At 41.9% G+C, this 11,444-nt stretch overlaps 1 protein-coding gene across 1 annotated transcript in view; it reads left to right on the top strand.

The window, feature by feature from the left end:
• Positions 1-11,444, top strand: part of LOC308323678 (large ribosomal subunit protein uL30-like) — a 192,497-nt gene that overhangs the window by 27,686 nt on the left and 153,367 nt on the right. The window lies entirely within an intron of this gene.

Consider the following 11,444-nt stretch of genomic DNA (forward strand, 5'->3'; position numbering starts at 1 on the left):
GCGTTAAAATACACTAAGCCTGGCAATCGCTACAGAAAATTTATAGCACCTACTGATCGTTGTGTAAACCCTGACACTCAAGTTCCCTTTGACTCTCATTGGGCCTCCATTCTCTCCTCCCTGCCTACCCATCCTCTGTGTGCCCCTCTCTCCTTCCTCACCCCCATGCACTCGGACATCTCTTCCTTGACCCTGATTGACATGTACATCTTTATGTAGAAACTGTGCACTGGAACCCTTACGGAATGTGTTCTCCTTTAATCTTCAATACTGTTCAACATGTTGGCTTTGTCCTTTGTACACACAACACAATACTCAATGTACATAGTTGTTTGCTATAGCCTGGAAACCAGACATATCTGCCCTCAGCAGATATGGTCTGGTCCATTCGGTTGTGATTGATTTCCCTGCCTTTTAAGTTGTGGGGTACTAATCGAGGCCCAGAATGCAAATATGGGGCCTGTTTATCACCAGAGGCTTTTTTATTTTCCCCTTGGAAATGCAAGTTGCACACAGAGACTCCAGACTAATATGTATAAGCAATGATATTAGTCTGGCCATGCCAGGCTAGTATTTTGCATGCAATGATTTACCCAATGAAGAACTGTGTCAATACGCATGTAATTGCTTTGACTAAATTGGCAGAGCGGAAAAAAGAATTGCATCACACACTATGACAACTGCGTTTAGTGATTAGCATTCTGTGTGAACACAACAAGAACTGACATAGTGTGGAAAAAGTGTGAAATGGCATTGAATGAAGCCAGTGAGACAGCTCACCAGATGTGCATCCTCAGAAGGAGACTAAGGAGGGATCCCTCAGGTCTCGCTTCGTTCCTGTGAGAAAAGAAGAAATGGGAGCATATAAAATCTGACACGCATAGACATCAATCAAGGAAATAATCTGCAATCAGCGGATCAATCATCCTGATTCAGATAAATAAACCATCCTGCGTTTGACAAAAATGGATCCAAAACCAAAACGTAGGGGAATATTTAAAAGCCTTACGTACGTACGTACTGCATTGACACCACATATTGCATAACGTGTGGTTAGACACATTATTGCTTCATCTGCATGCATCTTTATGAGTTCATGAGCAGAACCAGGAAAACGGATCCAAAGGGAATTGGAAAACAGGAATAATTAACATGTCTATAAAACCCAAGGTATCAATGCATGCACACACACCACATACAGCATAATGTGTGGTTAGGCTGTTTTCATCTTTATGAGTTCGCAGCTCCATCGACGGTGAGGCAGTGTGGTGGTAATGTATTTATAATAACCTTCCAAAGAGCTGATGGATTGTTGTTCTGTCTCTAAATCATTCAGCGTTTGCAGCGTACTGGTGAGTACTTTAAAAGCTAAATGTGGGGCAGGCAGGCATCTTAACGGCCTTCTCTGACATGCTCCACTGCTCCACTTACACTCGCTGTCAGGAGCACCTCCTGTGCACTCCTGTCTCCCCCCCCTCCATCTGTCTCTTTCCCTCTCCCTTTCTTTCTCTTCCTCTCTCAGGTCTATAGGTGATGCTATGATTGCTTCATCATCAGAACAATTTTTTTCATTCCGTTTTGTTTCTCATTTCGTTTTTAGTTTTTTATTACATTATTAGTCCCACGTACAGGACTCGAGAAATTTCAGTTAATCATCTGCAGAGATGCAGTTAACTTTCAAATGTCTATTTTTATGTCTAGTTGTATATTTCAGTTTAATTCATCTAGAGAGTGGTTTCAGTTTTCTTTCAGATGTGGTTTCAAATTCGTTTTTAGTTTTTTTCCTTTTCTGGCTAGTTGTATGGTTCATACAAGGTCTATAAAGTGAATGGTGTGGTGTCCTTAACCTGTTAGCTGTCCACTGTTCCACTCTTCTTCTTGTTGGGAACCTCTCTCTCAACATCCTCCTTTTGCCTGTGACAGAAACTGTAGGTTAATCCTCAATATAAAACTCCCCTTTCATCTCTTTCTTCAAGTCTCAACTGACTTACTTGAACCCTGTTGCCCTTTGGGGAGCATAGGTCATTCGTGAAGTTCTTCCAGCTGGTTTGGTGTTGGGCGACCTCTGCTTCAAAAGGGTCAACTGGGTTTTCATAAAATATCCCTTTGAAGGCTTTGGTTTTGAAGTTGCCCGTCTATTTTATAATAAATGTCTTCAACTGGCCCACAGAAAATATCCAGGGCACGGGGCGTCTGGGTGGCACGGGGATAAAGTTCATGCTACCAAGACGTGCCAGGGTTGAACCTGGTTGTTCCAGTGAACACAAGTGGTCATGTTTGCAGTTGGGGTGCCAACAGGGGGATTTTGTGTTCTCTGTTGCTGCACTCCTACAGGTTGGTCAGGGCACCTGTTCAGCAGGGACTCAAACAGGGGGCATAGAATGTTCTTGATCCACACAAAAGTTTCACCCTCTGCCTGGGCCGTGGCTCAGCGGTCCAGGCACCTTGGCTGGTAATCCAGTCTGGCAGTGTGCCGCAGGGTCGACTCCCGATCCCGACGGCCTTTACTGCATGTCACCCCCCCCCATCTCTCTCCCCATTTCCGGTCAGCCTACTTTCTATCCCTCCATAAAAAATATAAAATAAAGGCAAAAGCCACAAAAAAACACTAAAAAAAGTTACGCCCTTCCAGTGAAATGCCTCACTGTCAGGTGAAAATAAACGGTTGGCGATTGCTGGATTGGAGGAGACGTGGTTGTCTACACACTCTCCCCAAGACCAAACAATATAGGGGTTGGCACAACTAAACAGTTTGACCAACTAACAGACATTTCCATTTTCCAATTATTTTAAAAAGTGTGTGAGAAATCTGTTGCCAGGCTTCACATTGACTACTTTGGGCATTGTTTGCCATTGCTGTGCCCTGACGGTGCATGGGGCTGAGATGATTGCACTTTGAGTCAATTAGCAGCCCTGCAGGACTCGAGAGCTCAGAATGATGCGTCTGCCTCCGTTCATGTCCACAAATTCAAACTTGCGATACGCTGTCGTTATGTACCAATCCACTTAATCCACACACGGCTGCTCAAGGCAAGCCCTAAAATAGTTGCAATTTCAAATCAATGATGCAGATACGTCTCCCTCTGTGCAGACACACTTTATCTGTGGTTCTTTATGTGAGAGTGTTCTTGCCTGTGGATAAGTGGCTCAAAATAAGGGGTAGGCCTATACATAATCCTATGCTCATGAATATGAAGTTGTGGTGTATAAACTGAAACGTTGCCTCTTATATCAAGCTTTGAACTGCATACAGTACGTAGTACAGTTGCATAATATGTCAAAATAAACACTCGAGCAATTTACAAAGACTGAGACTTTGGTTTTGATTCTTAAATAGCAATAATCAGACATTGACGAATCACAAGGTGTACTCACGGATAGGTTTTCTTGGATTTGAACATCTGATGCAGGAAGAGAGCGAAGGTGGTGAGGACCATCATAGTGGTGCACATGATCCTGTGCCAAGGATTCCAGGGGTCCCTCGCCCTGGGCCTGCTGGTGAATTAGAGCCCAGAGACCCCTTTTCCCATTGGATGTGTTGAATGGGAGAGACAGGCTGAGGGGCGTAACAATCAGACTATTCCTGTCTCTGCTTTGGCCTCTCTCTGGCCTCTCTGTTGGGCAGATTAGCTGGGAGGATTATCTCAGATCACGAAGTTAGAGCTCATTGGCTTTTCCCAGGGGCAGTAGAACATATAGTATACTGTATGTTTATATTGAAACCTCTCCAGATTCTTTGCTAACCATGTTTTTAGGATAAAATGTACCTCGTATTTTGTTCTGTTTTTAATAATCTTGGATGATGAAAGGCGTTGTTCAAACTTGCACTAAGTGCACGGTGAAGTGGAATACTGTCAAATGCCAGTTTAAATTGACAGTGTTGTTTTCCTTATTATGTAATGTTTCTCTTTTGATACATTTTGATACCAGGTAAGGTAGACATTACCTTATCAGTTTACTTTAATTCTGAGTGAGAACACTGAATTCGTTTGTTTCAAAGTTGGTGTGTCCCGACTTGGGTTGCACGGGGATAAAAGTTCATGCTACCAAGAGGAGCCAGGGTTGAATCAGTGGTCATGTTTGCAGTTCAGCAGGGACTCAAACAGGGGGGATAGAATGTTCTTGATCCACACAAAAGTTTCGCCCTCTGCCTGGGCCGTGGCTCAGCGGTCCAGGCACCTTGGCTGGTAATCCAGTCTGGCAGTGTGCCGCAGGTGAGCGAAGGTGTGGTCTCGTATCTGAATCTGTTTTTAATAATCTTGGATGATGAAAGCCGTTGTTCAAACTTGCACTAAGCGCAAAGTTGGTGTGTCCCGACTTCCCTTTTCATTCTTGTGATTAGCCCAAGTCAATCTTATCATGGTGATACTGAGTCAATGTTAAGTTGATTAAATTGGCCACATGATAGCACTGACCTCAAGAGGAAACTTGTATAGTTGTATAGTATAGTATTTGTATTTGTTGTGACATTACTATGAAAACCTGCAAAACCTTCATAAGACTTAAGCAAATATGGAAATCAAATCAATACAGCACCAAAACTCCGGATCTACCAAAGCTGCGTACTACACTTTACATACTTCATGCCTGCGCAAAATCCTGTGTATATTCCAACCCAAGACCATCTCAAACAATATCCTCCTCAACATCTACCAATAAGACAGCATGTTTGCACAGTATAATCGATAAGCGTAGGTGGACCTGGTTTGGCCATGTCCTCAGAATGGACATCAACGCGATCCCAAGAGTCGCATTACACTGGACCCCAGAAGGCAAGAGGAAGAAAGGGAGGCCTAAAATGACATAGCGTAGGACGACCCAGCAACAACATCAGGGCTCAGCTGGGGACCATAAAGAAGATGGCCAAAGACAGATGCAAGTGGAGGCGTAATGGGGATATTGCTTTAGGTTAATGCTTTGCTTTATAGGCTCGGGCAAGCTGTTCCACAGCTTAACTCCATGTATCATGTATGATTAATATATATATGATTAATTGAAACTGTATCATATGAATTAAGTAAAGTAAAAGCATCTAATTTATTAGTTTGGTTCTGATTTTTACCTCCAGGCACAAGCATGCATAGGGCTAAAATGGCATCCAGTTTTGCCTCTTTGTACTGTGGTTTACAAATTATACTAATTTCCAACTGGAAGAGATAGTGACATAATTTTCTTTGTCTGGAAAGCGTCTGAAACCCAAGCGAAGAGGTTTCATAACTTTATCAACACCATAGTCCTTTTATATAGTGATTCAAACAGACACCGTAAACTACTGAGATAAACACAAGTCTATTCCACACAAGATAGTCTGCCATTATCCTAGTTCAGTCGCATTCCGTTGCATTTGTATTTCTTATGCATATTCCCTAAGTGCAGTCTACTGAGAAAAGACTGTTTTGAAAATAACACATCTAGAGTATCTGATTTGAGACGTAACTTTATATAATCCATAATCCAGTATTAACCACATGGCAGGGACTTTGAACCTGTATTTCACAAACACTGGCACATTGTATGGTATTTCAATATACTGTTCCAAGGTTACTTATGTGATTGTTATATTTTATTTCATTTCATTATCGGGGTGTGTTTTGTTTGCATTGGTGTAATCTTAGATGCATTTATCTGTGATTCATCAATTCATTGTGAGTCAAGATCTAAGGTCAGGTCATCTGTCAAGTGACCATGAGGCCCAGTAGGTATTTGAAGGTGTGTCTCTGACTCTCTGTATAGTTTCCTTTGTCTGAGCAAAGACGCTTGAAAGGACGCTAAAAAAGGACATATTTCTCAGCAAGATATGGAAAAGCACATGCATTCATCTTCAGTAGACTTAACTAACTGCGTCTTTACGTTACTGTTAGTTGATTCAGAACGCTGCTTGTTACTCAAGTCCTTATTTCAGTCACATTCAAACAAAAAGAATGACATTTTGAGCCTGAAGGAGAGCATCGAATCGAAGCGAAACATCTTTCTTTTAACAAGCCAATAAATTTGCCACAGTGTGGGATCGGGAATGTTCCTTCTAAAATAAAATGTGTGAAACATGACAGGATGTTCATCTGCTTCCTATTCTGCTATCGAGAATAACAGGATGTTTATCGCTTCATGTTCTACTGTCCAGTCGGTGTGTATGCGATTCCTCATCCTTGATACCCAATTGTTATGATTGGCTAAGACACATGGAGGGATCAAAGAGGGAGCGATCGCATTGGTCCCAATGATTACTTATTCCGTCCACCATGACCTACTTTAACGGTACACTTGTTAATGCACAAAACCATTTATTTCATCGTGGGAAATAATACGAGGATGTTCACTTGCTTCCTGTTCTACTGCAAAAAGGAACGGAACGTTCCTTCTTGGCATGTGCCATTGACACACCTGGTAAACAAATCAATGAGTCAATGATGACTTGACCTTGTCGACATATAGGGCACTTGCTCACCTCGCGACTCGCTCAGGCGTTTTGTTGTAAAACCTTACACACGCTGAGTGAACCAAAATGAACAAATGCTCCCTAAAACAACTGCCGTGGTGGAAAAAGTAGTTTTATTGCAATATAGAAATACTCTGTTACAAGTAAAAGTCCGGAATTCAACATTTACCTGATAAATAAAGTACCAAAACTACTAATTGTGAATAATCCCATTTCAAGTTTGCAAATATAGTATATTAATCTTTTGAAAGCTCACAATGCGTCACATCGCGATGCAAGTAAAGTAAAGTTAAAAAAAAAGAAAAAATAATTGTGCTTAAGTGATTGTGCTTAAGTAAAGTACTTAAGAAAACGTACTTACTTACTTTCCACCACTGGTCACTACTAGTAGTCATAAGCTTTACTTCTACTTTGTAATGGATCGGTTCTGAATCTGATCAACTTCACTCTCGACACTGCCATTTTTACCTTGAGTTACAATGATAGACCAGACTATAGCTGGGTAAACAGTGTTTGACGATATTCATAATCCTTCTGTAATGTCTCACTGAGATCTGTATAACGTACAGTATATGCTCTCACCATAATTTTCCTTTCTTAAATAAAATGTGTGAAATATGACAGGATGTTCATTCGTTTCCTGTTCTGCTATCGTGGGAGAGAATAACAGGATCTATATTTACTTCCTGTTCTACTGCAAGAAAGAAAGATCGGAACAGAACGTTCTTCTTGGCGTACGCCATTGACGCACCTGGGAGGCAAATTGGATCCAGCCAGTTTGATGGAACGCGTTGAAGTCAATAGCTGGCTGGACCAGCTTTATTTATTTATTTATTTTCCAAAGATTATCCAACAATTCTGCAACCCATTTTTTCACCCAGTGTCAATTATCCTCATGCTTCCTTCTATGCATCAGAGTCCAAGCTGCTTCTTTTCACCTGAAAGGGGAGATTTTCCCCGGCCGGACGTACTGCGTGGAAGGAACACATTATTCAGACCAGTTCCTTTCCCCTCCATCAGGCGCCCCGGCTGGCTAGAGGGAGGTAGTTTAGAGACCAGGAATACTACATGTTTTTGTGAGGGTACATACCCTAGGGGACACGGGGAGAACATGCAAACTCCACACAGAAAGGCCCTTTCTCCAACCCCGCCTCGGGTATGGGCACTGATGATGCAGAGGGGAGAACATGCCTCCAGCGTCCCCAGCGCGAATCGAACCCAGGACCTTCTAGCTGTGAGGTGACAGCTTTATGAACTTTCTTGAAAAGGTTTGCTTTCATCCTGAACCCTCTTGACTGGGGTCCCTCTTTTTGCCCTCTACACTAAATCTCTTGGCTCTGTAATCTCTACTCACCAGCTCTCCTATCACTGCTATGCTGATGATACTAAAATGCTTTTCTCATTCCAAACCACAGATGGATGTCTTACCATATGCACCTCAAGCTCAACACAGAAGATTTAGCTTCTCTTCTTCCCATGAAAGTCGGTACACTGCAACATCTTCCCATTTCCATCAACAACAGGGCTCTTGTTCCATTTGCCAAGAGCAAATAAAACTATGCCTAACCTAAAACGTATTCCTAATCTTAACCACAGTAAAACGAATAGAAGAATACAAGAACCACTGGGGTGAGCGTGTTTTGAGGTGAGCATTCTGGCTATATTCCTCACCAAGAGGTATGCATGCTCAGCTCCTTATCCAGGCATCAGTAATCTATTTAGTCCTTTACTATTTCAACTCTCTCCTTATTGGCCTCACTAAAGCCCCTCTAAATTCTATCTGGTCATATTTTGACACGTCTCCTTGCTTATGCGTTCCCTTTCCCTAGCGGTCTAGAGAGATTACTGTATTTGTAGTGAGAAATAAATCCTCTTGATTCTTGACCTTACCCCCTTACCCCCCACCCTCTCCTCTCAGCGTGTATCCCGCAAATCTCTGCATTAGAGCCTATATAAAATCTGGGAACCCATAGGCAAAAATTGAGTAAAGAAATCCTTTGAATTTGCCTCTGGGGGCATCGCCCAATTCTCCATGTAGAGACTGGATGTCGTCCCGTTCACTCTCCTTCAGCCCTCCTCTTCCGGTGGTGCTACCATGTTTTCATTCCTAACAACAACTCTACACGTTGCAATGGGAGTTTTCGACATATTCAGCTGCAGAGCTCTGAATCTGTTTTGAGAGATTAGAGCCTCAGCCTATATGGTATGCGTCTTCACCATGGTTACCCATACAGGCCAGAGCCGATTTCAAGGTGCTCCTCCTGACCTGTAAAGCCCTAAATGGACTTGCTCCACCCTACATGTCCAGCCTAATAAAAGCATACATCCCCCCCATGACCTCTACGCTCCCAAGATGCTGGAAAACTCAGTCACACACCACAATAAAATAACGGTTGGGGGCAGAGCATTCACACATCGTGCCCCCTGTCTCTGGAATGCTCTCCCACAAACAGTTAGAGATGCCAACTCACTAGACATTTTTTTATTTAGACTTAAAACCCATCTTTTTTCCATACATTATGGTTTCAGTTCCCCTTAACTGAAATCACTATATTCACCGTGCTTTGCCCTGTGGTTTTAAAACCCTACGCTATATTAATGGATATTTTGAACGCATTTGTACCTCTTTAACCATGTGTCCTGGTACTTATGTCAGCCATGTGTACTGACACATCGTATTATGCTTGTTATTGTGTTATTGTGCTATTGTTTTTTTTGCTCACAGAGACCCCTTGGGGTGATGTTGCACTATAAATAAAAATAAACTGAAACTGAAACCACTATTCACATTTTTACTTAAGTCACAGTATCAATACCTCATGTTATACACATTTGGTTTTCAAAATGGGTAAAAGTACAAAAGTATAGACATGAATATATACTTATACTACAAAAGTAATCATTATGCAGACGGTCCCATTTCACAAGTTTTCAAATGTTGCCTAAATCTATAAAAACAATCCTTGCCAAAGTATACATAATAGGTAATAATAATCTAAAAACTAACTCAAGTTTTTCTAATAATTATGGTGGAGTAAAAGTACAGTTTGCCTTGTGAGATGTAGTGGCGTAGAAGTAAAATAGTATCCAAGTATCCATCAAAGTATAAATACCTAAAAATGTTAGTACAGCACTTGAGAACATACAGTTAGTTACTTTCCACCACTGGTGAAGAGAGATCTGGACATTGTTGTAGTTGTAGTTGTCCTTATCAGTGGATGACTCCAACCATGGCCACGTTAAGTTGTCCTTATCAGATGATGACTCCAACCATGGCCACGTTAAGTTGTCCTTATCAGATGATGACTCCAACCATGGCCACGTTAAGTTGTCCTTATCAGTGGATGACTCCAACCATGGCCACGTTAAGTTGTCCTTATCAGATGATAACTCCAACCATGGCCACGTTAAGTTGTCCTTATCAGATGATAACTCCAACCATGGCCACGTTAAGTAGCTGCCCTTTGTGGTGCTGGTGCACATTACTTACTTGGCTTTGTCAAAGTCACATTATTGTTGTATTTTAGTGCATTTGAATGTGCAGACTGACTTTAAAGGTCTAGCAAAAATTAAAAAAGGTCCCTGGCAATTGATTTAAAATAAATTCAAATGTCCATGATTTGTAATTATTCAGTAAAGAAATAGTAAATAAATCAAACAAATAAAATATTGAATAAACCTAATAAACATCTTTTGTGCCACTGAATTCTCCTGATATTATAATTGAATACTAAATAATTGTATTCTCTTTATATAATACGTAATACTGCGTAAGAAGCCCTAAAGAGTGAGGTTGCGTGCACACATCCGCCTGGGTGACGGCAGACTGCTGGGCGAGCGCTGGTGCTTTGGCATGGGGGGTCAGATCAACATGGAATTAATTCTGTACTGGCCATATATGGAGTGTCTTGAGTGTACAGGGTTTGATGAGGACCCAGGTAGTGGCGCAGCTGCACTAATAAGTTTGGGGTGTGCCCGTCTAGAGTTTGAATGGACAGTTATCAGTCAAAAGGGAGACATCGTAGAGTAAGGATGGGTGGGATAGGATCAACATATGGAATGTCAGAACAGGTCTGTTCCATATATGGAGATCTAAGGGTTTGAGGTGTAGAGGATGTAGAGTTGCTGGCCGGCTCCATATATTCAGATCTAGGTGATGATCCAGCCTTCTCCATGTATGGCTATCCAGGGGTTGATAAGGTCAGTGTTGTGATCTTCATAAATATGGAGACGGCCATATATGGAGCGTGACGTGTCACAAGGCGTAGCGGACTGACGGCCATATATGGTGGCGTGACGTTTCACGAGGCGTGACAGACTGACGGCCATATATGGTGGCTTGACGGATGGAACGACAGACTGTTTTTCTTAGTAATCTGCCGCAATAATTATATTTCCGTTTTATCTCAACTTTATTTATTGTGTTCAAATATGTGTTTAAACTAAGCGTCTTAATGTTTTGTATATGGGCACTTTGAATCAATGAATCGCTTTGTTTCTTAAATGTTATACAAATAAACATGCCCTCCTTGCCTTGCATTCCTCTCCGAGTCTGCCCGGGTCCTTTTCCAAGCCTCAGGCATCTCCAAGTTTGACTACTGTAACTCCCTCTCTCCTTGCTGATCTTCCCGCCTCAAAACCCTTCAACTGATCCAGAATGCTGTCTTCAACCTCTCTAAAACAAGAAATGATCACATAGTGATATTTGTCAGGTTAAAGAAGAGCTGTCTCCGTTCTGTTCTTCCCCCCCATAGTGTGATTATTATTTTAGTAACGTGTATGTTTGTGTCACAACCTCGCTCCGTTGTGTTCATTAGTCAGGTGGTTTCACCTGACAAAAAATGTAGGGATAATTTAATTTTCATTTTCTCCCTCCCCCTTCTGAGTTCCCTTCAGTGACTCCTGGTTGCATCCCTCATGCAATTCAATACACTAGTGATGACTTACAAGGCAATCAATTACATGGCACACCTTAACTTCAGGACTTGATCCAACCCTACACCCCGGC

Source organism: Protomyctophum bolini (genome assembly GCF_963924005.1).
Source record: "Protomyctophum bolini genome assembly, chromosome: 11".
Lineage (NCBI taxonomy): Eukaryota > Metazoa > Chordata > Actinopteri > Myctophiformes > Myctophidae > Protomyctophum > Protomyctophum bolini.